The sequence below is a fragment of the Triticum urartu genome, chromosome 3A (genome assembly GCF_056163025.1).
Source record: "Triticum urartu cultivar PI428250 chromosome 3A, HENAU_Tu73, whole genome shotgun sequence".
NCBI lineage: Eukaryota > Viridiplantae > Streptophyta > Magnoliopsida > Poales > Poaceae > Triticum > Triticum urartu.
This window is the reverse complement of record NC_141875.1, coordinates 190,538,879-190,563,774: the sequence shown is the minus strand read 5'-3', so window position 1 is coordinate 190,563,774 and position 24,896 is coordinate 190,538,879. Positions and strand designations below refer to the sequence as shown.

Sequence of the window (24,896 nt, the reverse complement as noted above, 5' to 3'; positions counted from 1 at the left end):
TTTCTCCGTGCTTGGTCCAAACATTATAGTGGGGCATGAAACCGGACTTAAACAGGTGGACGTGAATGGTTCTTGACGTAGAGTAATTGTGACCATTCTTACAGCGAGCACATGGACAAGGCATAAAACCATCCGCTCGCTTGTTTGCCTTAGCCGCAAGCAGAAAAGTATGCACGCCCTCAACAAACTGGGGAGAGCATCGGTCATCGTACATCCATTGCCGGCTCATCTTCATTACACAACACCGAATAGACCAAATTAATACAAGTTCATACATAAAGTTCATACAACACTTAAATGCAACAAACAAATAACTCTCTAGCTAAAGCATTTAAATGCAACAAAAAATACGATCAAGATCGCAACTAAGGTAACAATGGATCCAACAGCATAATGATACCAAGCCTCACTATCGATGGCATATTTTCTAATCTTTCTAATCTTCAAGCGCATTTTCTCCATCTTGATCTTGTGATCATCGACGACATCGGCAACATGCAACTCCAATTCCATCTTCTCCCCCTCAATTCTTTTCAATTTTTCTTTCAAGTACTCGTTTTCTCTTTCAACTAAATTTAACCTCTTGACAATAGGGTCGGTTGGAATTTCCGGTTCACATACCTCCTAGAAAAAATTTCTATGTCAACTTGATGGGCATAATTTGTCATAAACACAAAATGCAACTAGTTTTAAAAGAGAATATATATACCACATCCGAATCATAACAAGGACGAGGGCCGACGGGGACGGATATCAAAACCATGGCACTATATGTATAACAAACAACGTATGGGTAAGATAATTATACGAGTAACTATATATCCAAATCACACAAACATCAATTTTTATATAAAATTTCATGAACAAGAGGCTCACCACAAGGTGGTGCCAGCGACGGGATGGTGCGGGCGATCGACGGTGGTTACGACGGAGATTTAGAAGGCACTAAGTAAACCACACCTACATATGCAAACTAAGTGTTATTTTTGACCTCAAATTGCATATAAATCAAATACTAGCACATATATATATATCCTCCCAAATTACTAAACTCACAAATTAATCACTATATAAAGCATTGCAAGAGCTAATCTAGCAATGAGAGATGAAAGGACAAAGTTGCTAACCTTTGTGATCATTTGAATGGATGGGGGCCTTCAAATCTTGACAAATTTTGGGCAAAATGTGTGATGAGCTCGAGAGGAAGAGGGGAAGAACAGAGAGGAGAGGGAAAAGGGGAAGAACAGAGCGAGCTCGGGTGTGAAGGGTTTATGTAGGACGACCTTTAGTACCGGTTCGTGCCATGAACCGGTACTAAAGGGGCTGGAGGGGCCCCAGTCTGACAACATCCTTCCACCACTCTCATTAGTACCGGTTCGTGGCACGAACCGGTGCTAAAGGTTCGCCACGAACCGGTACTAATGAAAGCGGCCCGGCTAGCCGTTGGAACCGGCACCGGCTCAAATACAAACCGGCACTAATGTGCTTCACGTTTGACCCTTTTTCTACTACTGATAGCCCTGTTTCTTATTGCACTATTTGTACAAATACGCTTCGACATATTAATTAAATTATAATGGAAACAATTTGCTGCCCAACCTACGTGGCACTAGCTTACTACTTCATTTTATTTCACTATTCTTTGCACCCATACACTTTGGTACACTTTAATTCGCCAGGGGCTTCATTATGCTCCATACTATGACAACAAAGTCCAAACACTTTTTACAGTACAGTTCGGCACCCTGAATTTTAGCATTATATGCATCGGCTCCGAATCATGTCTTTGGTCAATAGTTGGGTTGCCCGGCTCCTATGCTTGCTACCTTACGCTCCGTCCTATCGGCTAGAGTAGTAAAGGGAGAACTACTGTGATTGTGTTTCTGCTTTATCTGAGCAAACACCTCATTAGAGAAAACCGAAAACTGACTATCATGATACGGCAAGAGCTGGTCAGCTATTCAGAGGTTACAAATCTTTTGCAATTTTTTCCACATTATGCGACGAATCGGCCTTTACCCGATCAGGTGTCTATAGCACCCTAGGCCGGATAAAATACTAACTAGGGGCTGCACCTACTTTTCTATTGTCAAACTCCTATGGCTAAGTGAGGGCGATAAAGCCACATAGTCCGATTGCCTGGTTGTTTGCGCGAAACACCTCCTTCAAGGACCAAACTCTTGGATCAAGAGTGTTTAGATTCCATCCCAAACACCCCCATACTACCTACATGGGGGCTGAAGCCGACGACTGGCCAGCTCTCAGATTTAACAAAACGGCCGCATAGGAGGTAAAATTTTCAAACAACAAACATTATATTACACAACAACTTTGTTTCATAATACAGGAAGGGATAACATGAATGACTTCATTCAAAGATAATGTCTTTTGAACACTGGCCCTCTACAATGCGGGATCCCTTCAACACATCATCAAATATCGCTCGGGCGTGCGGTGCTCCTTGCCCGCAAGCGGTCCCTCGGTCGTGAGCTTGACGGCGTCCATCTTCGCCCACTGCACCTTGACACGGGCGAAGGCCATCCGCTCACCTTCAATGCAGACCGACCGCTTGATGGCATCAAGCCGATGGCAGGCATTGACCAACCGCTTCACGAGCCCGAAGTAGCTGCTGGGTATGGCTTCGGCAGGCCACAGACAGATTATCAAATCCTTCATGGCCAGTTCGGCCACCCTATGTAGTTCGGTCAGCTGTTTTAGCTGATCGCTAAGGGGCACCGGATGCTCTGGCGCAAGGTATTGCGACCAGAACAGCTTCTCCGTCGAGCTCCCCTCTTCGGCTCGGAAGAATTCTGCAGCGTCGGCAGCACTACGCGGCACATCCACAAACGCCCCTAGAGAACTCCAAATCCGGGTCAGTAAGAGGAACCTTTTCTTCACATACTTGCTCTGCATAATAAAGGCCTTACCCGCCGCGATTTTTCTGGCCTCCCAGATTTCCTAGAGGGCTCCCTGGGCTTCAACCCGGGCATCGTGTGCGCTTTGGCGGGCCTTGGCAAGTTTGGACTCTTGGTCCACAAGATTGCGCTCCAAGGACTCATATTTCTTCATGGCGTCCTGGAGCTCCTGCTGGACCTCACCAACCCTGGCCTCATGTTTTTCGCGAGCGGCTTGTTCTTTTGCCGCTCTCTCCTGGGCTTCGGCCAGCGCCTTCTTGAGGGTCTCCACCTCGGTCGCCGCTCCTACAAAATATCATGGCACTATGGTCAACACAAATCATTCATCCTTTCTGAATCTACACAAGGTCATTGCATACCTTGATGGTCTTCCAGTTGTTTTTTCAAGCGGTCGAGCTCTTCCTCGGTCCGCTCCAGACTCTAGTTCAGTCTGGAGATCTCAGCAGCATGAGAGGTCACAACCAGAAAAGATGCCTACTTATTCACATAGACACGTATGGTTAGTATCCTACGAAAATTAAGTTGATCCTCGGTCCGGCTTTTCTTTTCGAACAACGTACAGTGTCTCAGGGGATACTGTCTATATTATAACATTTCTTTTGCATAAATTGCGTTTTCATACCTCAAAGCCTATTAGAAGGCATGTGCAGCCTTCGGTCAGTCCGCTCTTCACGGGCTGAATCCTGTCAACCACCGTACCCATCAGGGTGCGGTGTTCCTCAACAATGGAAGCACTTCGTAGTGCTTCTAGTAGAGTACCCGGTGCCTCTAGATGGACAAAGGTCACCGGTGGAATCGGTGCACCTCCTTCTTTCGAAGGAGGTTGCTTGCCGGATTTCGGAGCCGTATAGGTCTCCGGAATTGTATTCGGCTGGGGGCCAGATTGGATATGGCCACCATCGCTACTACCTCTTGAGCATGCGTTGGTTTTCCCTTGAAGAGGAAAGGGTGAAGCAGCAAGGTAGCGTACGTATTTCCCTCAGTTTTTGAGAACCAAGGTATCAATCTAGTAGGAGGTAACACGCAAGTCCCTAGTACCTGCACAAACAAACAAGAACCTCGCAACCAACGCGATGAAGGGGTTGTCAATCCCTTCACGGTCACTTACGAAAGTGAGATCTGATAGAGATAATAAGATAAATAGTTTTGGTATTTTTATTGTATAGATTGGAAAATAAAGATTGCAAAATAAACAACGATAGAACTAGCAAGTAGATAGGAAAATAATATAATGGAAAATAGACCCGGGGGCCATAGGTTTCACTAGTGGCTTCTCTCAAGATAGCAAATTCTACGATGGGTGACCAAATTACTGTCGAGCAATTGATAGAAAAGTGCATAGTTATGAGAATATCTAGGCATGATCATGTATATAGGAATCACGTCCGTGACAAGTAGGTCGAAATGATTCTGCATCTACTACTATTACTCCACACATCGACCGCTATCCAGCATACATCTAGAGTATTAAGTTCATAAGAACAGAGTAACGCATTAGGCAAGATGACATGATGTAGAGGGATAAACTCAAGCAATATGATATAAACCCCATCTTTTTATCCTCGATGGCAACAATACAATACGTGCCTTGCTGCCCCTGCTGTCACTAGGAAAGGACACCGCAGGATTGAACCCAAAGCTAAGCACTTATCCCATTGCAAGAAAGATCAATCTAGTAGGCCAAACCAAGCTGATAATACGAAGAGACTTGCAAAGATATTAAATCATACATAAAATAATTCAGAGAAGAATCAAATATTGTCTGGCTATGCTCTATCTTGATCACGCAAAGTATTTAATCATGCACAACCTCGATGACAAGCCAATCAGTTGTTTCATACTTTTGATGTTCTCAAACTTTTTCAATCTTCACACAATACATGAGCGTGAGCCATGGATATAGTACTATAGGTGGAATAGAATGGTGGTTGTGGAGAACACAAAAAGGAGAAGATAGTCTCACATCAACTAGGCGTATCAACGGTCTATGGAGATGCCCATCAATAAATATCAATGTGAGTGAGTAGGGATTGCCATGCAACGAATGCACTAGAGCTATAAGTGTATGAAAGCTCAACAAAAGAAACTAAGTGGGTGTGCATCCAACTCGCTTGCTCATGAAGACCTAGGGCATTTTGAGGAAGCCCATCATTGGAATATACAAGCCAAGTTCTATAATGTAAAATCCCCACTAGTATATGAAAGTGACAACATAGGAGACTCTCTATCATGAAGATCATGGTGCTACTTTGAAGCACAAGTGTGGTAAAAGGATAGTAACATTGTCCCTTCTCTCTTTTTCTCTCATTTTTTTATTTGGGCCCTTTCCTCTTTTTTATGGCCTTTTTTCTTTTTTTTTCTTTTTTTCGTCCGGAGTCTCATCCCGACTTGTGGGGGAATCATAGTCTCCATCACCCTTTCCTCACTTGGGACAATGCTCTAATAATGATGATCATCACACTTTTATTTACTTACAACTCAAAAATTACAACTCGATACTAGAACAAAATATGACTCTATGTGAATGCCTCCGGCGGTGTACCGGGATATGCAATGAATCAATAGTGACATGTATGAAAGAATTATAAAGGTGGCTTTGCCACAAATACGATGTCAACTACATGATCATGCAAAGCAATATGATAATGATGTGACGTGTCATAACGAACGGAATGGTGGAAAGTTGCATGGCAATATATCTCGGAATGGCTATGGAAATGCCATAATAGGTAGGTATGGTGGCTGTTTTGAGGAAGGTATATGGTGGGTGTATGGTACCGGCGAAAGTTGCACGGTACTAGAGAGGCTAGCAATGGTGGAAGGGTGAGAGTGCGTATAATCCATGGACTCAACATTAGTCATAAAGAACTCACATACTTATTGCAAAAATCTATTATTTATTGAAACAAATTACTACGCGCATGCTCCTAGGGGGATAGATTGGTAGGAAAAGACCAGCGCTCGTTCCCGACCGCCACTCATAAGGAAGACAATCAATAAATAAATAAAGCTTCGACTTCATCACATAACGGTTCACCATATGTGCATGCTACGGGAATCACAAACTTTAACACAAGTATTTCTCAAATTCACAACTACTCAACTAGCATGACTCTAATATCACCATCTTCATATCTCAAAACAATTATCAAGTATCAAACTTCTCATAGTATTCAATGCACTTTTTATGAAAGTTTTTATTATACCCATCTTGGATGCCTATCATATTAGGACTAATTTTATAGCCAAAGCAAATTACCATGCTGTTCTAAAAGACTCTCAAAATAATATAAGTGAAGCATGAGAGATCAATAATTTCTATAGAATAAAACTACCACCATGCTCTTAAAGATATAAGTGAAGCACTAGAGCAAAATTATCTAGCTCAAAAGATATAAGTGAAGCACATAGAGTATTCTAATAAATTCTGATTCATGTGTGTCTCTCCAAAAGGTGTGTACAGCAAGGATGATTGTGGTAAACTAAAAAGCAAAGACTCAAATCATACAAGACGCTCCAAGCAAAACACATATCATGTGGTGAATAAAAATATAGCCTCAAGTAAAGTTACCGATGGATGAAGACGAAAGAGGGGATGCCTTCCGGGGCATCCCGAAGCTTAGGATTTTGGTTGTCCTTGAATTTTACCTTGGGGTGCCTTGGTAATCCCAAAGCTTAGTCTATTTCCACTATTTATTCCAAAATCCATCAAATCTTTACCCAAAACTTGAAAAAACCACAACACAAAACTCAACAGAAAATCTCATGAGCTCCGTTAGTATAAGAAAACAAACCACCACTTCGAGGTACTGTAACGAACTCATTATTTATTTATATTGGTGTTAAACCTACTGTATTCCAACTTCTCTATGGTTCATAACCCCCCGATACTAGCCATAGATTCATCAAAATAAGCAAACAACACGCGAAAAACAGAATCTGTCAAAAACAGAACAGTCTGTAGTAATCTGTAGGTTTCGAATACTTCTGTAACCCCAAAAATTATGAAATAAATTGTTGGACGTGAGGAATTTGTATATAAATCATCTTAAAAAAGAATCAACCTAATCTCACTCTCCAGTAGAAAATGGTAGCTAATCTCGTGAGCGCTAAAGTTTCTGTTTTTTACAGCAAGATCGCAAAGACTTCCCCCAAGTCTTGCCAAAGGTTCTACTTGGCACAAACACTAATTAAAAACATAAAACCACATCTAAACAGAATATATATGAATTATATATTACTAAACAGGAACAAAAAACAAGAAACAAAAATAAAATTGGGTTTCCTCCAAACAAGCGCTATCGTTTAACGCCCCTAGCTAGGCATTGATAATTTCAATGATGCTCACATGAAAGACAAGAATTGAAGCACAAAGAGAGCATGATAAAACATGTGACAAACACATCTAAGTCTAACATACTTCTTATGCATAGGCATCTTATAGACAAACAAATTATCATAGCAAGCAAAAACTAGCATATGCAAGGAAGCGGAAAGAAACAATAGCAATCTCAACATAATGAGAGGTAATTTAGTAACATGAAAATTTCTACAATCATATTTTCCTCTCTCATAATAATTACATGTGGGATCATACTAAAATTCAACAATATAGCTATCATGAAACATATTCTCTATATGATCCACATGCATGAAAAGTTGACACTCTACCGAAATAGTGGGATTAACATTAACTAAAGTCATGACCTCTCCAAACCCACTTTTATCAAAAACTTCATAAGATTGATCATTCTACAAATATGTGGGATCTAAAGTTGACACTCTTCCAAACCCACTTTCAATATTATTGCAAACACCATTATCAATCTCATATTCATCATGGGGCTTAAATAAAATTTCAAGATCATAAGAAGAATCACCCCAATCATGATCATTGCAATAAGTAGTAGACATAGCAAAACTAGCTTCCCCAAGCTTAGGGTTTTGCAGATTATTAGTACAATGGACATCAATAGAATTTATAGTAAAATCATTGCAATCATGCTTTTGATTCAAGGAACTATCAAGTATGGGTGCAATAGCAATAATATCGTGTTTAACATAAGGAACTATAGTAAATTCTCCATAAATATTGGTATCATGGCCACAAGAATAGCAAGCATCATGTTCATCAAGGGATATTTCAATCAAATCATCAAAATCATAATTATCTATAGATTTGTGCATATCATTATTTTCTTCCAAAGAAACGGTCATTCTCTCAATAAATTCCTTAACATAGGCAGTGTGAGCATAGTTTTCATAGCAATATTTAAGTATGTCGGAATTTTCAGATTTGTAGAGAGTAATATCATACTTTTCAATCAAAGAAGCAACTTCATGAGCACCCTTAAAAACGACAAATTACTCAATTTGTTTGATATCATAGTAACTATAAACACCCTTTACATAAGAAGATAAGATTTCATTATCATTAAACTCACATATGTACAGAAGGTGTTTTTAGGGTTCTTAGAGCAACAAGTAAAATCATAAATTTCACAAAGATTCCAAGCATAGCATAGCAAACTATTTAGTTGATACCATAATAGCTTCCCCTTTTCAGATAAACGATGACGCACAAAATGAGCATGCTCATCTAAAGATTTCCCATCAGCTAGGCTAGTTGGGGTTTCAGCACGAGCGCATAAGGATCGAAGGTGATCCAAGTAGTACACTTTAAGTGGATTCATAAACACTTAGCAAGCGAAGATGCAAGCAAAAAGAAGGCACATGGTAACACGATCAAACAAAAGGATGAACGGAAGAGGGCGAATAAAACGGCAAAGGTGAAGTGGGGGAGAGGAAAACGAGAGACAAATGGCAAATAATGTAATGCGAGGGATAAGAGTTTGTGATGGGTACTTGGTATGTCTTGAATTGTGTGTAGATCTCCCCGGCAATGGCGCCAGAAATGGCTTGTTGATGGGAGATCAAATCTTGACTTGACTTGGTGGAACCTCCCCGGCAACGGCACCAGAAATCCTTCTTGCTACCTCTTGAGCATGCGTTGATTTTCCCTTGAAGAGGAAAGGGTGATGCAACAAAGTAGCGTAAGTATTTCCCTCAGTTTTTGAGAACCAAGGTATCAATCCAGTAGGAGGTAACACGCAAGTACCTAGTACCTACACAAACAAACAACAACGTCGCAACCAACACAATAAAGGGGTTGTCAATCCCTTCACAGTCACTTATGAAAGTGAGATCTGATAGAGATAATAAGATAAATATTTTTGGTATTTTTATTGTATAGATTGGAAAATAAAGATTGCAAAATAAACAACGATAGAAATAGAAAGTAGATAGGAAAATAACATAATGGAAAATAGACCCCGGGGCCATAGGTTTCACTAGTGGCTTCTCTCAAGATAGCAAATTCTACGGTGGGTGAACAAATTACTGTCAGGCAATTGATAGAAAAGCGCATAGTTATGAGAATATCTAGGCATGATCATGTATATAGGCATCACATCCGCGACAAGTAGACCGAAACGATTCTGCATCTACTACTATTACTCCACACATCGACCGCTATCCAGCATGCATCTAGAGTATTAAGTTCATAAGAACAGAGTAACGCATTAGGCAAGATGACATGATGTAGAGCGATAAACTCAAGCAATATGATATAAACCCCATCTTTTTATACTCGATGGTGACAATACAATACGTGCCTTGCTGCCCCTGCTGTCACTGGGAAAGGACACCGCAAGATTGAACCCAAAGCTAAGCACTCCTCCCATTGCAAGAAAGATCAATCTAGTAGGCCAAACCAAGCTGATAATTCGAAGAGACTTGCAAAGATATTAAATCATACATAAAAGAATTCAGAGAAGAATCAAATATTGTTTATAGATATTCTTGATCATAAACCCACAATTCATCGGATCTCGACAAACACACCACAAAAATAATTACATCGAATAGATCTCCAAGAGAATCGAGGAGAACTTTGTATTGAGATCCAAAGAGAGAGAAGAAGTCATATAGCTAATAACTATGGACCCGAAGGTCTGTGGTGAACTACTCACACATCATCGGAGAGGCTATGGTGTTGATGTAGAAGCCCTCCGTGATCGATTCCCCCTCCGGCAGAGCGCCGGAAAAGGCCCCAAGATGGTATCTCACGGGTATAGAAGGTTGCGGCGGTGGAAATAGGGTTTCATGGTGCTCTCGGATGTTTTCGGGGTATATGAGTATATATAGGCGAAAGAAGTAGGTCGGCGGAGCCACGAGGGACCCACGAGGGTGGGGGGCGCACCTACCCCCTGGGCGCGCCCTCCTACCTCGTGGCCGCCTCAGTTCTTCCTTGACGTCCACTCCAAGTCTCATGGATTGCGTTTGTTCCAAAAATAACTCTCCCGAAGGTTTCATTCCGTTTGGATTCCGTTTGATATTCCTTTTCTGAGGAACACTGAAATAGGAAAAAAAACATCAATTTGCACTGGGCCTTTGGTTAGTAGGTTAGTCCCAACAATAATATAAAAAGGTATATTAAAGCCCATTAAACATCCAAAACAGATAATATAATAGCATGGAACAATAAAAAATTATACATACGTTGGAGACGTATCAATTGCCGGCCTCCATGGGGATTTGCTGCCCCATGTGTCGGGCGGCCGAAGGTTCACCCTCTGGCACCACCCTGACGGCCACCTGTGTCTCTCCCTGGCCTGGGGAGGTCCTTCTGGACAGCACCTCGGTGTTATCCATGGCCTTGGGAGAAGAGGCCATTGGAAGGGACCCGCTCTACATCACCTTCGGATCCAGCGAATTCCCCGAAGATGAGGATCGCTCGAGGTCGGAACGAGTCAGACTGCAGCGCATGATTCAACATGTTAAAACTATGAAGTAAAGGAGCCGGATATGTGTGTGCGTCTTTGAGTACTTACGATTCGGCCAGGGGCTTATCCTTGGGGCGCCACTCGGAGCTGCTGTCGATGTCCCACGCGGAGTTGTCCGTGAGGGAAACCCTCCCCTTCTTGGACACCTCTGCCTCCAGATGCGTAGAGGCCGCCCTTTTCTTCCTCTCCCCCTCCAGTGGAGATTTGGTTTCCTCCTCCTCCTCATCGTCCTCGGTGTGGGAGGAGTGGGTCTCGGCGTCTTCGGACGTCACGTCCGAAGTGACCTTATGGTGGAGAACACTCATGGTCTCCTTGGCCTTCTTCTCTGGCGCTTGGTAGGGCGCCGGAACCAGCATCTTCGTTAGAAGAGGGATTGCTAGGTTTTAGGGCAGCGGAGCCGGATACTGGATCCGCTCCACCTTCTTTGTCCAGCCCTGAAAAAATTAATGGGGAAGCTTAGGCGTCCTCCTTGAGTATGCAAGTAAAGTATACACCTTGAAATACGAAAAACTTACCGAACTAGCGGGATGGGCCAGGTCGTGCCTGCGGTCCTCGATCGTCGCCGACCACGTCTCGTTGGCCTTAAAGAGCACCTTCCAGATGTCTTCATGCGTAGTGTCGAAGAACTATTGCAATGTCTGGTGCTTGGCCGGATCGAACTCCCACAAATGTCAAGTCCAGCTTTGGCACGGAAGGATCCGGCGAGCAAGCATCACCTGGATCACATTGACAAGCTTGATGTTCTTGTCCACCATGCTCCTGATGCGCGTCTGAAGCGCTGTCAGCTCATCCGGCAAAGACCAGTCCAGGCCCTTCTCTAGCCAGGAGGTGAGCTGCATCGGGGCGCCAGACTGGAATTCGGGAGCCGCGGCCCAGGTGGCGTCGCGAGGCTCTGTGACGTAGAACCATTGCTGTTGCCACCCTTTGATGGTCTCCACAATGGTACCTTTGGGCCATGAGACGTTGGGCATCTTTCTCACCATGGCGCCTCTGCACTCTGCGTGTTGACCACCCACCACCTTCGGCTTCACATTGAAGATCTTTAACCATAATCCGAAGTGGGGTGGGATGTGGAGGAAGGCCTCGCACATGGCAATGAATGATGAGATGTTGAGGAAGGAGTTGGGGGCCAGATCGTGGAAATCCAGCCCATAGTAGAACATGAGTCCGCGGACGAATGGGTGGAGTGGGAATCCCAATCCGCGGACAAAGTGGGGGATGAAAACCACCCTCTCATAGGGCTCCGGGGTGGGGATGATCTGCCCCTTTGCTGGAAGCCGGTGGGCGATTTCCTTGGCTAAGTACCCGGCCTCCCGGAGCTTGGTGATGTCCTTCTCCTTGACGGAGGACACCATCCACTTGCCCTGCACTCCAGATCCGGACATGGTTGGAGTGCTTTTTTGAGATGGGAAGGATGGAGGCTTGAGCACTAGAGCTCGAGAATGGATGGGCAGAGAGAAAGAAGGCGTGGGTGAAAAGGTGAAATCCTAATCCCTTTATAAAGGCCGCGAATATTAAGCGCCTCCCCACTCGCCTTAAAGCTCGCCTATTCCCCAAGGGCCGTGCAGACGGCGCTGTTGGATTACCCACGCCCGTATTGATGAGAATCCCATAATAAGGGGGCACGATGTCTGCTTTGACAAGACGTGCCAATAAAACCGCATCTTGAAACGTGGAGCGGGAGGCTAAAAAACGGTTTGAAATAATGACCGGGTAGTGCCGTGATGTCACGCTACAAAAGTTCTCAGCAGATTGGACTCATAAAATATTATACTCTCTGCGTGTGTGTGTGGTACTCGTTTTGCAGAGCCGGACACGTTTTCTGTGTTCGAAGGCTGTTTTGGAGTATTTGGAGGAGGAACCCGCCTTCCAATGCCAAAGACAATCTGCGCGCCAGGCACATCGTCATTGAAGCCTGGTTCAGGGGCTACTGAGGGAGTCCTAGATTAAGGGGCCCTCGGGCATTCGAACTATGTAACATGGGCCGGACTAATGGGCTATGAAGATACAAGACAGAAGACTTCCTCCCGTGTCCGGATGGGACTCTCCTTCGTGGATGGCAAGCTTGGTTTACAAAGGACGTAGATTCCTTCCTTTGTAAACCGACTCTATACAACCCTAGGCCCCTCCGGTGTCTATATAAACCAGAGGGTTTAGTCCGTAGAGGCAATCATAATCACAATCATGCAGGCTAGACTTCTAGGGTTTAGCCATTACGATCTCGTGGTAGATCAACTCTTGTAATCCTCATACTCAGCAATATCAATCAAGCAGGACGTAGGGTATTACCTCCATCAAGAGGGCCCGAACCTGGGTAAACATCGTGTCCCCTGTCTCTTGTTACCATTGACTCAAGATGCACGGTTCGGGACCCCCTACCCGAGATCTGCTAGTTTTGACACCGACAGTGTCCCCCTCCCACGTATATAAAGGGGGGAGGAGGAGGAGGCCGGCCCTAGAGAGGGTGCGCCAAGGGGGGGGGAGTCCTATAATACGTCTCCAACGTATCTATAATTTTTGAATTTTCATTGCTATTATATTATCGGTTTTGGATGTTTAATGGGCTTTAATGTGCTCTTTTATATTATTTTTGGGACTAACCTATTAACCGGAGGCCCAGTGCCAGTTTCTGTTTTTGGCCTATTTTAGAGTTTCGCAGAAAAGGAATATCAAACGGAATGAAACCTTCGCGATGATCTTTCTTGGACCGAAAGCAAACCAGAAGACTTGGAGTTGAAGTCTAAACTCCATGAGGTAGCCACGAGGCAGGAGGGCGTGCCCAGGGGGGTAGGCGCGCCCCCACACTTGTGGGCCCCACATAGCTCCACCAACGTACTTCTTTCTCCTATATATACTCTTATACTCTAGATCGATCGCTGAGAGCCACGAAACCACTTTTCCACCGCCGCAACCTTCTGTACCTGTGAGATACCATCTTGGGGCCTTTTCCGCCGATCTGCCGGAGGGGGAATCGATCATGGAGGGCTTCTACATCAACACCATAGCCTCTCTGATGAAGCACGAGTAGTTTACCACAGACCTTCGGGTCCATAGTTATTAACTAGATGGCTTCTTCTCTCTCTTTGATTCTCAATACAAAGTTCTCCTCGATGTTCTTGGAGATCTATTCGATGTAATACTCTTTAGCTATGTGTTTGCCGAGAACCGATGAATTGTTGGTTTATGAACAAGATTATCTATGAATATTATTTGGTTCTTCTCTGAATTCTTATATGCATGATTTGATATCTTTGCAAGTTTCATCGAATTATCGGTTTAGTTTGGCCTACTAGATTGATCTTTCTTGCAATGGGAGAAGTGCTTAGCTTTGGGTTCAATCTTGCGGTGTCCTTTCCCAGTGACAGTAGGGGCAGCAAGGCACGTATTGTATTATTGCCATCAAGGATAAAAAGATGGGGTTTATATCATATTGTTTGAGTTTATCCCTCTACATCATGTCATCTTGCTTAATGCGTTACTCTGCTCTTATGAACTTAATACTCTAGATGCATGCTGGATAGCGGTCGATGTGTGGAGTAATAGTAGTAGATGCAGAATCGTTTCGATCTACTTGACACAGACGTGATGCCTATATTCATGATCATTGCCTAGATATTCTCATAACTATACGCTTTTCTATCAATTTCTCGCCAGTAATTTGTTCACCCACCGTAATACATGCTATCTTGAGAGAAGCCACTAGTGAAACCTATGGCCCCCGGGTCTCTTTCTTATTATATTGCATCTCTTTTATTTACATCGCATCTCGTTTACTATTTTGCAATCTTTACTTTCCAATCTATACAACAAAAATACCAAAAATATTTACTTTACTATCTTTATCAGATCTCACTTTTGCGAGTGCCCATGAAGGGATTGACAACCCCTTTATCACGTTGGTTGCAAGGTTCTTGATTATTTGTGCAGGTACTAGGTGACTTGTGTGTTGTCTCCTACTGGATTGATACCTTGGTTCTCAAAAACTGAGGGAAATACGTACGCTACTTTGCTGCATCACTCTTTCCTCTTCAAGGGAAAAGCCAACGTAGGCTCAAAAGGTAGCATCCTACTTGGACTCCTAGTCCAAGTAGGATTCGGCCCCCCTCCTTCCTTCCACCTGCGAGGGAAAAGGGGAAGGGAGATAGAGGGACAAGGAAAGAGGGGGCGCGGCCCCCTCCCATAGTCCAATTCAGTTTGGGCAAGGGGGAGGGCGCCCCTCTCACGTGGCCTCTCTCCTCTCCTCCAATAAGGCCCAATACTTCTCCCGGGGGGGGGGGGGTTTGGTAACCTCCGGTATTCCAAAAAATCCCCGAATCACTTAGAACCATTCTGATGTCCGAATATAGCCTTCCAATATATGAATGTTTACCTCTCGACCATTTCGAAACTCCTCGTCATGTCTGCGATCTCATTCGGGACTCCGAACAAACTTCGGTCATCAAATCACATAACTCATAATGCAAATCGTCATCAAACGTTAAGCGTGCTGACCCTACGGGTTCGAGAACTATGTAGACATGACCTAGACACATCTCCGGTCAATAACCAATACCAGAACCTGGATGCTCATAATTGCTCCTACATATTCGACGAAGATCTTTATCGGTCAAACCGCATAACAACATACGTCATTCCCTTTGTCATCAGTATGTTACTTGCCTGAGATTCGATCGTCGGTATTGTCATACCTAGTTCAATCTCGTTACCGGCAAGTCTCTTTACTCGTTACGTAATGCATCATCCTGCAACTAACTCGTTAGTCACATTTCTTGCAAGGCTTATAGTGATGAGCATTACCGAGAGGGCCTAGAGATACCTCTCCGATACTTGGAGTGACAAATCCTAATCTCGATCTATGCCATCCCAACAAACACCATTGGAGACATTTGTAGAGCATCTTTATAACCACCCAGTTACGTTGTGACATTTGATAGCACACAGGGTGTTCCTCCGTTATTCGGGAGTTGCATAATCTCATAGTCAGAGGAACATGTATAAGTCATGATGAAAGCAATAGCAATAAAACTAAACGATCATTATGTTAAGCTAATGGATGGGTCTTGTCCATCACATAATACTCTAATTATGTGATCCCATTTATCAAATGAAAAGACATGTCTATGGTCAGGAAACTTAACCATCTTTGATTAACGAGCTAGTCAAGTAGAGGCATACTAGGGACACTCTGTTTGTCTATGTATTCACACATGTACTAAGTTTCCGATTAATACAATTCTAGCATGAATAATAAACACTTATCATGATATAAGGAAATATAAATAACAAATTTATTATTGCCTCTAGGGAATATTTCCTTCAACATAGTGGGGTGACCCTCTTAAATTTTATATTTTCCGTATCCGGATGTTTGCAGTGGCTGGCAACAGAGGTACTTGCCACTGCTGCAATGCATTCGGTAGTGCAAATAAAAAAAGGTTTAGAGCGGCGAGTACTTCCTAGTGCCCGCCATAGATGTTTATTACCTTTTTTCTTGCCCGAAATTCAGTTAATGCCGTGAAAATATCAAACCAACTCCAAAAGTTGTCAAATTTTAGCATGGGGCTTTTAATGGGGTATATTACACATGGAAAAATATGTTTAAAAATTGAGTTCTGTGTGTCAGGTGGTTGTTTCGGAACCCTATACACTTGGCGGGAGAGTGTCATGTTTGCACACGATGTGCATCAGATTTTGGTCGTAACAATCTCTAATTTTGATCACACCCTACATGTGTTCAATGGAGATGGCATGGAAATTTCAAACATTCCCAACATCATTAGCATGATCAAAGTTTGTTTTGCATTTTTATACTTGCCGAAAATTTAGTTAATGCCGTGAAAATAGTAAACCAACTCCAAAAGTTGTCTAATTGTAGAACGGAGCTTCTGATGGCGTATATTACACATGGAATTTTTTTAAAGTACAACATATGTTTAAAAATTGAGTTATGTATGTCAGGTGGTCATTTCGAAACCCTATACACTTGGCGGGAGAGTGTCCTATTTGCACACGATGTGCATCAGGTTTTGGTCGAAACGATCTCTAGTTCTTACCACACCATATAGGTGTTCAATGAAGACGGCCTGGAAAGTTTCAAACATTTCCAACATCGCTGGCATGGCCAAAGTTTGTTTTGAATTTTTTACTTGCCGAAAATTCAGTTAATGCCGCGAAAAATTGCAAACCAACTGCAAACGTTGTCAAATTGTAGCACGGGGTGTATATTACACATGGAAAAAAATCAAGTCTAAAAATGTCAAAGTGCGCTGTTGTATTTGTACGCAACAAATATTTGTGAAAGTAGATTTTACGTATGTAGGCTTTTGGATGGCAGGTGGCCCTAGCCGCCCGCTGTAGCTAATGTTAGCAGCGGCGGGTGCCTTGTACTGCCCGCCGTGTTTTAACCTAAAACACATGCCCCACCCACACATTCTTTCGAAACTTACCTAATCCGTTCCCCTCTTCTCCCCCTCTCGCGCGCTCGTCCACCGCAACCGCTGCCGGCCACCATGCACCTCTCTCTACTCTTGCGTGCTCCGATTAGTTGTCGCACCTCTCTCTACTTTCACGCGGCCCGGTCTACAGCCATCACCGATGCTTGTACTCTGTCGGCACAACAGCTATAGTTTTTCCCCCGAGGAATCTGGTGGCCGACACCTGACAACCTCGCGGCTATCGCAATGAACCCGGCCATCTCGTCAACACTGTCGTCGGCGTTGCAAATTTCTAATTCACATCTGTGTCAAGGTATAATTTCACTACATTTCACATATATATGTTCCCCTATTATAAACGTTGTAAAGTGTTCGATGAAATGCCAGACAAAGGATTTAGATCTTAGATGTTCTTAGATGTACCTGTACAAACACATGGATGGGGTGGTGTCATTCGATGTAGAATCATATGGCCGTGTTTGATTTGTAGGACTTAATATAAGTGCAAATGTTTTGATGTAACATTGATTCGTTTCCATTTCATCAAATTTCTGGTACTCAATATGCCGTACCTTTAACAAAGGTCATGCCGAATTTTCCAGTCACCATTTTCTTTCTATGTTCAATCATAACTTTTTGTTACCATATTGCAGTTGGACAAATGTATCTCGACGCGGAAACGTCATCTCAGAAGGAACCTCGGTACACCAATCCTGACGTCGAGATGAGCACCCCAGATGTGGATGATTCGGCCATCCCTGACGTCAAGATGGGCAATGACCAATAGGTAGAACCGACCACCGGGGCAGGGGACACGAGCCACACTGACGGGACTTCATCCAACATGGCCGCCATAAAGAAGAGCAACCGAAAGGCAAGGGATCCAAACAAGCTTCACGAAGATAAAATTGCAATCACCGCAGTTGGCCCGAGTGGCGAGCCCGTCACCCTAGAGGATGCCGCAAAAAGGTATAGCAAAATGCTAGGTTGCATCTTGCGAAAAACCGTCCAGATCAGTAGCAAGGATTTGGTCGGACACAAGGAGAATCTACTACTAGCGTTAAACCGTAGTTATGAATTTCCACCTGATGTAAAGAAGTTAGCCAAAAAATATGCTATGTCAAAATGGCCAAAGATGTTAAGGGTCTGGAAGAGCAGTGCTCATTGCAATCTAGTTGGTAAGGACTTCGAGGCTGTTAAGTGGCTCAATCCAACTATGGATCATGAAGATTGGACGAAGTTTTGCGAATCCTATGGTAGTGAGTCAAGCAAGGAGATAAGTAACCATTTCCGTAAATTGCGGAAAAATATACCAGGTAACCACCGTTTGGGCCCTGGTGGCTACAAAGCTGTAGAACCCAAGTGGGAGAAGGAGGCCGCGGAGTGTATAGCCACGTGTAAACAACCTCCATTCTGGGAACTTCGAGATCATGCTCGGGACTTCCATTTTCTCAGGGCCCATGTAGTGCAAGACCTAGACAGTAAGGAGTTGGTCCTCTTGACATAGGAACTTCGCTTGACGGAGGGGAACTTGGTAACATCGATCAGCACTAATAATTTAGTCCACAACTTATTTATTACATATCATACTAATATATGTATTTTTTGTAGAGACAAATAAATCAGGAATTTGGACGGGGTCCTCATGAATCTCCCCACGGATATAGGTATGATGACCTTCTTACCCGTGCAATGAATGCGAGTTTTGGGGTTAACAGGAAGCCCAAGACTGGGCATGCGTTGGGAGGGGTTAAGATGTTGTGGGACGATGCCTATGCCAAAACCAAAGAACTAAAAAAAATACAGAAAGAAGTACATAAGCAAAACCAAGTTAGATGCAGTAGTAGATGCAACAATCGAGAAAAAGGTTAGCAGAAATGTTTCCGCACGACGCGCCAACTCCTATCCAGCAGCATGCACCTATCTTCACCCATCAGCCACGTGCATCCCACTTTTATTCCATGCTAGCTGCAAGCCAACGTGGACGGGGTGAGGACAAGGGTTTCCATGGGTCAAATCATCCCATTTACTAATGGTAGAAGAATGATGCACGGGGTCGTCCTGCCACTTGGCATGAAGAGGGTGCGGGTGCAGGGGGTAGTGATGGGCTTTGAATCTTGGTCGTTGCCTCACTCCCTGAAGACGGCGCCACTATGTTATGGCAAGTGGCCCACAACCACCTTCTTAAGTGGCCAATAAATGATATAGAGGAGATTCCCCGAGGATATGCCGACACCAGAGACGTAGTGCTAGACAATCCGCATTCAGGGGAGAAGAATGCACGTGACAGTTGCGGACCATCCGTGGACATACCACGTATGCCTGTTGATACGTCTCCAACGTATCTATAATTTATGAAGTATTCATGCTATTATATTACCTTTTTGGACGTTTATGGGCTTTATTAGACACTTTTATATTATTTTTGGGACTAACCTATTAACCCAGAGCCCAGTGCCAGTTTCTGTTTTTTCCTTGTTTTAGAGTATCGCAGAAAAGGAAAATCAAACGGAGTCCAATTGACCTGAAACTTCACGAAACTTATTTTTGGACCAGAAGAAGCCCACGGAGTACCAGAGTTGCACCAGGAGAGTCCCGGGCTGCCCACGAGGGTGGGGGCGCGCCTACACCCTGGGCGCACCCCCTACCTCGTGGACAGCCTGGAGGTCCACCAACGTACTTCTTCCTCCCATATATACCCATATACCCTAAAAACTTCGAGGAGCACAATAGATCGGGAGTTCCGCCGCCAGAAGCCTCCGTAGCCACCGAAAACCAATCTAGACCCATTTCGGCACCCTGCCGGAGGGGGAATCCCTCTCCGGTGGCTATCTTCATCATCCCGGCGCTCTCCATGATGAGGAGGGAGTAGTTCACCCTCGGGGCCGAGGATATGTACCAGTAGCTATGTGTTTGATCTCTCTCTCTCTCTCTCTCTCGTGTTCTTGAGGTGGCATGATCTTGATGTATCGCGAGCTTTGCTATTATAGTTGGATCTTATAATGTTTCTCCCCCTCTACTCTCTTGTAATGGATTGAGTTTCCCCTTTGAAGTTATCTTATCGGATTGAGTCTTTAAAGATTTGAGAACACTTGATGTATGTCTTGACGTGCGTATCTGTGGTGACAATGGGATATCACGTGATTCACTTGATGTATGTTTTGGTGATCAACTTGCGGGTTCCGCCCATGAACCTATGCATAGGGGTTGGCACACGTTTTCGTCATAATTCTCCGGTAGAAACTTTGGGGCACTCTTTGAGGTTCTATGTGTTGGTTGAATAGATGAATCTGAGATTGTGTGATGCATATCGTATAATCATACCCATGGATACTTGAGGTGACATTGGAGTATCTAGGTGACATTGAGGTTTTGGTAGATTTGTGTCCTAAGGTGTTATTCTAGTACGAACTCTAGGGCTGTTTGTGACACTTATAGGAATAGCCCAACAGATTGATTGGAAAGAATAAATTTGAGGTGGTTTCGTACCCTACCATAATCTCTTCGTTTGTTCTCCGCTATTAGTGACTTTGGAGTGACTCTTTGTTGCATGTTGAGGGATAGTTGTGTGATCCAATTATGTTATTATTGTTGAGAGGACTTGCACTAGTGAAAGTATGAACCCTAGGCCTTGTTTCCCAGCGTTGCAATACCGTTTATGCTCACTTTTATCATTAGTTACCTTGCTGTTTTTATATTTTCAGATTACAAAAACCTTCATCTACCATCCATATACCACTTGTATGACCATCTCTTCGCTGAACTAGCACACCTATACAATTTACCATTGTATTGGGTGTGTTGGGGACAAAAGAGACTCTTTGTTATTTGGTTATAGGGTTGCTTGAGAGAGACCATCTTCATCCTATGCCTCCCACGGATTGATAAACCTTAGGTCATCCACTTGAGGGAAATTTGCTACTGTCCTACAAACCTCTGCACTTGGAGGCCCAACAACGTCTACAAGAAGAAGGTTGTGTAGTAGACATCAAGCTCTTTTCTGGCGCCGTTGCCGGGGAGGTGAGTGCTTGAAGGTATATATTTAGACCTTGCAATCGAATCTTTTTGTTTCTTGTTTTAGCACTAGTTTAGTTAATAAAAGAAAACTATATAAAAAATGGAATTGAGTTTGCCTCATACGCTTCATATTTTTAATATCTTTCGTGAGTATGATGGGAAGGAAAATTGTGCCAAAGTGTTAGAAGAAGAATGCATTAAAATGTTTGGCACTAAATCTTTGAATGATGAGCATGATTGCAATGTTGTTAGTATGAACTCATTGAATATCCATGGTACTAATGATGATTGCACTAGTCATGATGAAAATGTCTCCTATAAACATGTCAATTTTTTTGGAGTGCATTGGGTTTGTAAGTACACACCAAATAGGGAAGATAGATATTGCAAGAGGCATAAGTACTTAGAAACTAAATTGTTGCAAGAAAGGCTAGATGATTGTGCTGAAAATTTAAATTTTCTTGGCCGTACTTGTGGACTTTGCAATGAACAGGGTCATTTAACTATCCGATGCAAATTGTTTCATGATCTAATCGTGTCCAAAAATTGTGATGACTTGATTTCCCTTGCACATTATAATGAACTCAGTTTTCTTATGGGTTACAGAGAAATGAAACGTATAACTAAGCATCTTCCAGAATTTACCCGTTATAAACTTCTTGGTTTTGATCTAGAGGAAATTTATATGTATTGTGCGGTGAATTGCATTGAAAATCCTTATATTGCCAATTACATAAAGAAAAGAAAGCAAATAGAAGATGAAGAGAACACTAATGAAAGGGAAGAGACTTCCCAATATTCTCCTATTATTTCTTATGATGAATTAGGTAACGAGGAGGAGCCTTCTATTCAACCAATCTCATTAATAAGGAGCTCCAAAAAGAGGATTGAACCCACACATGAGGTGAAGAAGAAGAAAAGAAAAAGGAAGAGAGGTAAAAAGACATCTCTCCCAAATAATGTTGCTCCTATTATTGTTGTGCCTCATGAAAATGAATCAAAAATAATTGTGGAAGATGATGCTCTTGATGATGATCTCGTTATGCCCATTGCTTGTTGTGATGATTATGATTGGGAAGATAATAATACTTCTTATGATCTTGAAAATCTTTTTGGGACTTTCTTGGAAGAATATGATAATTGCTATACTATTGGTGCTATCTATACTATTAATGATGAGAATGATTATGCTTACGATATGAAAAGGCCCAAGCTTGGGGATGCTATGTTTGATGAGGATGACATATTTGATAATATATTTTCTGAAATTAATGTTTGTCCCAAGCTTGGGGATGCTATGTTTAATAATGATGATATTTTTTGCCTCCCAAGTTTTGATATGCAAAGTTGTTATGATAATAGCATGCCTTCTACCTATGATGATTATATTTATGAAAGTGGGTTTGGAAGAGTGTCAACTTTAGGAAGTAATGATTCCACTATTTTTGAGGATGTTGAATCTTATAATATCTATGAAAGTGGATTTGGAGAGGTCATGACTTTATCTAGTGATGTATCCACTATTTCGGAAGAGGTTTCAATCGATTATGATGAGAACAAAGTTGCTACTTATGATGATTATTGTGATAAAACTTATGCTATAAAGAGTAGTGATTATTATATTTATAAAACTTGTCATGATTATGAGTACCCTTTCTTTGAACATTACTCCTTTAACGTGGAAACAATTTATAGTATTCAAGTCTCTTATGATACTCCTACTATTCCGAATGAGAAGAATTTTGTTTATGTGGAGAGTAGTAAATTTTCTATGCTTGTAAATCATGAAAATAATGCTTTAGGTTCTGGTTATATTTTTGAATTCATTCATGGTGCTACTGAAAATTATTATGAGGGAGGAACATATGCTTGTAGGAATTGCAATAATATCAAGTTTCCTCTCTATGTGCTTAAAGTTTTGAAGTTATGTTTATTTTGCCTTCCTATGCTAGTTGATTATTGTTCCCATAAGTTGTTTGCTCAAAAAATCCCTATGCATAGGAAGTGGGTTAGACTTAAATGTGCTATTCATATTCTTCATGATGCTCTCTTTATTTTTCAATTCTTATCTTTTGTGTGAGCATCATTGAAACCATCATGCCTAGCTAGGGGCGTTAAACGATAGCGCTTGTTGGGAGGCAACCCAATTTTATTTTTGCTCCTTGATTTTTGATCCTGTTTAGTAATAAATAATTCATCTAGCCTCTGTTTAGATGTGGTTTTATGTTTTAATTAGTGTTTGTGCCAAGTAGAACCTTTGGGAAGACTTGGGTGAAGTCTTTATGATCATGCTGTAAAAAACAGAAACTTTAGCACTCACGAGAATTGCTGCCATTTTTTACTGGAGAGTGCTATTTAGTTAATTCTTTTTGAAGATGATTAATAGAAAAATTCATCAGGTCCACCAATTTATTTGAGAATTTTATGAGTTCCAGAAGTGGTCGAAACCTACAGATTACCACAGACTGTTCTGTTTTTGACAGATTCTGTTTTCATCGTGTTGTTTGCTTTTTTTGATGAATCTATGAGTAGTATCGGAGGGTATGAACCATACAGAAGTTGGAATACAGTAGATATTACACCAATATGAATTTAGAATGAGTTCACAACAGTACATAAGTAGTGATTTATTTTCTTATACTAACGGAGCTTACGAGTTTTCTGTTAAGTTTTGTATTGTGAAGTTTTCAAGTTTTGGGGAAAGATTTGATGGACTATGGAATAAGGAGTGGCCAGAGCCTAAGATTGGGGATGCTGAAGGCACCCCAAGGTAATATTCAAGGACAACCAAGAGCCTAAGATTGGGGATGCCCCAGAAGGCATCCCCTCTTTTGTCTTCGTTCATCGGTAACTTTACTTGGAGCTATATTTTTATTCACCACATGATATGTGTTTTGCTTGGAGCGTCATTTTATTTTGCTTTGCTTGCTGTTTGAATAAAATACCAAGATATGAAATTCTTAAATGAGAGAGAGTCTTCACATAGCTACATAATTATTTAACTACTCATTGATCTTCACTAATATATTTTTGGAGTAGTTTGTCATTTACTCGTGTGCTTCACTTATATCTTATGAGTAAATAGTTCAATGAGAGAATATCATAAATCTGAAATTATATATGTTTCATATGCTTATCCCATGGGGAGTAATGACTTCACATATAAGAAGTTGAAGTGGTAAATTTATTGAAGGTTAGCAAACATTTTATTGGTTACTTGAACAATTCATGAAAGAATATTGAAGGAAGAGAGATTTCACATATAAATATACTATCTTGGACATCCTTTGTTGTTGTGAGCACTCCTTAAAATATGACATGCTAAAAGGTTGAGGTTGGACACGGAAGACAACGTAATGGGTTATGTTTTCTTATATCTGAAATAAAGTATATTGTCATGGATCATCCAACATGTTGAGCTTGCCTTTCCCCCTCATGCTAGCCAAATTCTTCGCACCAAGTAGAGATACTGCTTGTGCTTCCAAACATCCCTTAAACCAGTATTGCCATGAGAGTCCACCATACCTACCTATGGATTGAGTAAGATCCTTCAAGTAAGTTGTCATCGGTGTATGCAATAAAAATTGCTCTCTAAATATGTATGATATTTTAGTGTGGAGAAAATAAGCTTTATACGATCTTGTGATATGGAAGCAATAAAAGCGACGGACTGCATAATAAAGGTC

General features: G+C 42.2%; 1 long non-coding RNA gene across 1 annotated transcript; it reads right to left on the bottom strand.

Moving 5' to 3' along the window:
• Window positions 1-389: 389 nt before the first annotated feature.
• LOC147979152 (uncharacterized) lies at window positions 390-1,011 on the bottom strand. Its single transcript, XR_015599686.1, has 3 exons — window positions 877-1,011; window positions 710-767; window positions 390-624 (listed from the first exon to the last, which is right to left on the bottom strand). It is a non-coding gene; the product is annotated as an uncharacterized LOC147979152 (long non-coding RNA).
• Window positions 1,012-24,896: the final 23,885 nt, after the last annotated feature.